Genomic DNA, 5,732 nt, shown 5'->3' with positions numbered 1-5,732 from the left:
AGCACCTACATTGAACACCTTCAAGAGTAAATTGGATGCTTATCTTGCTGGGACCCTATGACCCCAGCTGACTTCCTTCCCTTTGGGCAGGGGGCTGGACTCAATGATCTTCTGAGGTCCCTTCCAGCCCTAATCTCTAAGAAATCTATGAAATAGTGTGGAACATGCTCTAAACAGGGGTGACCAGCCTGTGGCATGTGCCACAAATAGCAAGGGCAGCCTCTATGTGGCATGCAGCTGATTGGGCAGGGAGCAGAAAGCAGAGCAGTCACAGAGCACAGCATAGAGTAGGAGACTGAGTAGAAGAAAGGGATCAGAGGCACTCAGGGGAGGCTTAATCTATTGCACGCTTGCTCTAATGTGCTGGGACAGAGTCAGAAAAAAATCAGGGCGCAGTAACTGTTTGCTGGTTCTTAGCTTCCACTCTTCCACCACCATTCCCAGATGGTTGTACCGGAAGGAGCTGGTCCCTTAGACTCAGACAGAGCCAATCTTTCTGGTTCCTACAGAACAGGGGTAAACTGGCAGTAGCATAACAGGCCTCTGCTTTGATTCAGAAGACAGATAAATGAGGGATCTGTTGACCAGGGAAAAGGACAGCAGTTTTCCTAGCTCAACAAACCTGTTCCTAGAGCAGCCAGGGAAAGGGAGGGGAAAAGCATGAAAACAATGTCCCTACCTGCTCCTTGTAGGGAAATAAATTATTCAAATACTTCAATTTAAAAAAGGAAAAAAGAAAAATCACTGTGCACAACTCATGAAACACACTTTCAATTCAGAATCCAAACACATTTGCCAAGGTTGGAGTCCACCAGTATACACTGTATGTACCTTTGTATAACTACACATTGTACCTATCCATTTGCATGTGTTAACATTTTTCCATCAATAACTCTGGGTGCTAGAGTACAATAGTAATTAAAGCACAAAATATCAGCAACCAAGATCTACATAATGAGTTTTCCTGCAACTTCATACAGCACTTGTCAGCTATGCTAATCACCAACATCCCCCCACATTTTCACCATCTATTTAAAAACCTCAGCCCACCTCCTCCCTAAATGTTCAAAGAGAAAAGATGGGCTTTGCAATTTAAGATTAACAACTTCAGGCTCTCATAGATTAACAGTGGGTAGCGTTTGTAATTTAAATTAGGAGGGCTCCAGCTTGAATGGATATGCTGACTGCATTATGCACTGAGCAGAGGCTTCCCCCTCCTTCCTCCATCTTTCTCTTCCTGCCCCAGTCCTAGGGGATGGGGCAGGACTGCACACTGTGCTGCTGGCAAGACAGAGCACCCACATAGCATCGGGGTGGATCCACGGAGCATGTACTGGTGTATGGGCATCTCCCCTTTGATTCCTGTTTCACCCAAATTTTAAAACCAACTACCTGGCAGTGGCAGAAATATTTCTGGTCAGCCAGTGCGGAAGGAGTCAGCTGACTTCATGGCTCCTTATAATCTACCTGATCCCTTCTAAACTCTTCATCCCACAGGTATTAAACAACCCTCTCTGCTTTTTAATGGTCTTGACATGCCACCAATCAACATAGCCTTTGTTCTGCAATTCGGCTGTCTTATCTGTTCCTTGTAATGAAGCTCCTATTTCACAGTCCTGCAGAGTTGTTTTTAACTCATTCCAATGAAGTAATGTTTTTGCTTCCATTTTAAAACTGAATAATACAGCCTTAGGCCCCTGGCACATTAGTAAAGCTCCTAGGTTATTCTGAACTGGAGAAAAGTATGTGCCGTTTTATATCTGATGATGCATCTCACCAGCTGCACCCCCTTTCCAAAATTCTAGATCCATCCATGCATAGCACAGTGCAATAGGGGAGCAGCCAAGGAAACAAAGGTGAGGTAGGCCTCACTCACCTGGATCTTATGCAAAATGCTAAACCTTTAGGACCACCAGACATGTAAAGACAGGTACTAAGAACGTACTATAGACACCCTCTTCTGCGCTGTTGTTGCACCTTTCATAAACATTCCCATCTGTGCAGCCTGCAAAATGTTACCATTTATATATGGTACCATTTCACACCAGTTTTGCACAGGTGGTTCCATCCTCTTTGGCACCACCCTTCAGGTAGTTAAAGGCTGTTATTAAATCCCTTCTTAGTCTTCTCTTCTCCAGACTAAAGAAGACCACTTCCCTCAGCCTCTTCTCATAAGTCATGTGCCCCAGCCCCCGAACCATTTTTGCTCCCCTCCACTGGACTGTCTCCAATTTGTCCATATTCTTTCTATAGTGAGGGGGCCCAAAACTGGGCACAGTACTCCAGATGTGGCCTCATCTATTGAATTTTGTCCTTGCATCTGAAACACTGATTCTAGTTCAGTGATTCCCAAAGGGCGTGTTGTGTTAGCACTAGCATGCTCTGAGAGCAATAGAAACATGCCACAAATATATATATTATATATATATATATATATATACACACACACATACACACACACACACACGTTTTTGTTTCTTTATTAATCCCTCTCATTTTTTTTTTAATACTTTAAGTGGCAGGGGGCACAGCATGCATGCTGAGCAGGGTGCACTGTAGTCATATGCCCTGGGTGCAGACAGCACAGTGGCAGCAGTTTGCAGATGTCCAGTCTCAGAGTAGCTCCACAGCTGCTGGAGAGCGGAGGGTTGGCAGAAGCAGCAGCAGCACTACCAGGACAGGACATCTACAAAGGGTCACAGCTGCACCCTGCATGCACCCCAGGATTATGGCTATGCCATGCACCTGGGCACTTAGTGCCACAATCTGCTGCAACCTGCTCTGCATATATGCTGTACCTCCCCACTGGGGAGCTAGGTGCAGGTTCCCCCTTCCCACATCCCCTCCCAATCCAGCTGATCATGGGCAGCCAGAAGCCCTCTAACCTGACCCTCCACTCCCACCACACTGAGCTCCAGAGAGCTCTCAACAACAAGTGTCCCTGTGCTCTCTCCCAGCCCCATTGATGCCTGCACCTTATGGCTTCCCAGGGCAGCGCAGAATTTATTTACACCCCCCCCCACACACACAACCCACAGCCCTGGGGCATACAGCAGGGAGACTCTATGAACCCCGTCAGAGGGGCTCCCCTCCCAATTCAGTCTGATATTGTCCCCCCAAAGAGTGTTACCCCCATGTCTGCACCACTACCATTTCTCCAAGCTCCCTGGCTCCCTGGCTGCAGTGTGGGGGCACCCTTTTTTGGGTGTAAGAGTGAAGCACCAATTTTAATCCAGAAAAAAAAAAAGTGTGCGCCCCAGGTATAAAAAAATCTGGGAAACACAGCTCAATTTTGTCCAAAAGGCAGAGGGGAGGAGTGTAACATTGTAATGGGATTATCTTTTTTGCTCTATGTATAAAGAATGCAAAAGGTACTACAGTGGCTGTCTACACCATAACCGTAATGGAGAAAAAAGCTGACTATGGTAAGTTTTACTTGGCTATAACAACAATAGTAGTCTTCAGCTACATGATTTTGAGACCATTAGGCTGAAATGCATCAATGCTATATATACCTACTTCTTACAACCACTGACTCAGGAACAAAAGAGAGGGAAGGCCCAAACAATTAACAAGACTTGTTTCAGGGTGCAGGTGATTCAGGCATTAAAAGTAACAATGACCATAACATATTATGGGGAATCATGCCCAGGGTAGTTTTATAATATACCCTAAACTTCAGGCAGGAACAATGTGGGTTTTAAAATAGGGGCAATACTATACTGATTTTTAAAAATAGACAAAAGCTCCAGTTTTTGATGGGAGCTCGTTTAAACAGCAATACCCTAAATGCTATAAGTTTAATAATTGGCTAGCTAATGACACAGGAAAGAATAAAACTGTCTACATATGAAATGCTGTCAAACAGTGTCAGGGAACAGAGAGAAATACATTCCTTCTATGATAAGATGATGTTGGTGAAAAGGCAGTGGACGTGATGTACCTTGGGGCATGACTTGCTAGGTTGTAGTACTGCAGAGAAGGCCCTTGGAGCTATTGAAGACTGTAAGGTGAATATAAGCCAACAATGTAGTACTCTTGCAAAAAAGGCCAATAGCATTCTGGGCTGTATTAACAGAGTGTCACTTGCAAGTCAAGTGATTCTTCCAATCTATTCAGCACTAGAGAGGACTCACCTGGAGTACCGCATCCAGTTTTGGGCCCCACAATTCAAGAAGAATGTGGACAGATTGGAAAGAAAACTATTATAACAAGAGCAACAAAAACTATTAGAGGCCTGGGACATGTGACTTGCAAGGAAAGGCTGAAAAGGGAGATATGGTAACATTCTTCAAATATCTGAAGGGCTGATCACAGAGAGGATGGAGATGGGCTTTCCTCTCTGACTAGGAGCAACAGCCTCCAGATGTAGCAGAAGAAATTTAGGTTGGAGATTAGAAGGAGCTTTCTGACTATGGAGGTGGTCAAGCATTGGAACAGGCTACCTAGAGAAGTTGTGGAATCTCCACCCTTGGAAATTTTCAAGAACAGGTTGGATAGACACTTCGCTGGGATGGCTTAAATCAGGGATGATCCTGCCTTGAGTGGCGAACTGGTCCAGATGACCTTGTGAGGTCCTTTCCAGCCATATTTTCCTAGGATCCTATGATTCCATATTCATCTCCCCATTCATGCTTTTTTGTTACAATAATTTTAGGTGCTTACATGTACCACTAAACACCTAAATGCAAGGTGTTTTTCAGGTACAAATGCAATCATAATCTGTCATGGCTCTGATTCAAGAAAGTGTGTAAGTTTGTGCATAATGCAAAGCATGCTAGTAGCCCCATGGACTTTAATGGGATTACTCATGTGCCTAAAGTTGGTCGAGTCCTTTGCTACACTAGACCCAATGTGAGCGACCGTTTGAGGAGAAACATTTAAATTACTACAATATACAGAAGTAGTTCTTAGGAATTCTGTAGAATCAAAAGAACCACATTACAATATAAAAGGAAAGCAACAAGTGAATGAGCAAAAAAAAATCCTTGTCAGAATGATTACACAGTAAGGTAAAATATTTTTATACAGGCCAAGAAGTTCATCATCCTCTTATAAAAAATTGTAACTCAACTCAACTGAGCTTAATAAAACAAAAAACGTTAACCATTTACCAATAATTAAAAACAGTAATTAAAGTAATTAAGTAAGTAGATCAGAAGTAAGAACCTAAATTTTATTCCCCATTCTTGCTCAGGCATGTTTTTCTCTAGCTGTAATACAGAAAATGTATTGTTTAAGACAATGTAGGAAGCCCACAAGAGCTCCTGAGTCCATTAGACCACACGTGGAAAGGTGGAAATCACACAAGATAAGGTTATTTCAGAAAACTAAAATAGTTTCTTAACAAAAGGTCTTCAGAGGTAATGATGAAATACCTAGCCTGGGATTACTCTTTCCAAGGCAGGCAGAAAAATACCTTGCTGGAGAGAAATATCCAAAAAACAGGCTTACAAAATTTAGTGGCAACAAGTATGTTATTTCTATCCAACTACTTTGATAGGGTCAAAATTTTGCCCTTTGTGTTCTGAGGAAAGGGGAATGGAATAGAGATAATTTTTTTTAAAAAAAGGTCAAGATTGACAGCCCTGGAAACACATATCCACTTTTTAGTCCCAGAACAGTAGAGCAAACAGTTGCTCTACAAGCCTTCACCATGACAACTTATCAGCGTACATTAATCCTGAAGCAGAGGGACTAGGAGAAGGAATGAGAAAAAAGGATTCACTGTC

At 43.1% G+C, this 5,732-nt stretch overlaps 1 protein-coding gene across 3 annotated transcripts in view; it reads right to left on the bottom strand.

Annotated features, from left to right (window-relative positions):
- The window catches only part of TBXAS1 (thromboxane A synthase 1), a 363,475-nt gene that overhangs the window by 235,018 nt on the left and 122,725 nt on the right, over window positions 1–5,732 (bottom strand). The gene's annotated exons all lie outside the window — the stretch shown is intronic.

This window comes from Crocodylus porosus, unplaced genomic scaffold, assembly GCF_001723895.1.
Source record: "Crocodylus porosus isolate Cpor-Errol unplaced genomic scaffold, CroPor_comp1, whole genome shotgun sequence".
Taxonomy (NCBI): domain Eukaryota; kingdom Metazoa; phylum Chordata; order Crocodylia; family Crocodylidae; genus Crocodylus; species Crocodylus porosus.
The sequence above is the reverse complement of the archived record's forward strand: the minus strand, read 5'-3'. Positions and strand labels throughout refer to the sequence as shown.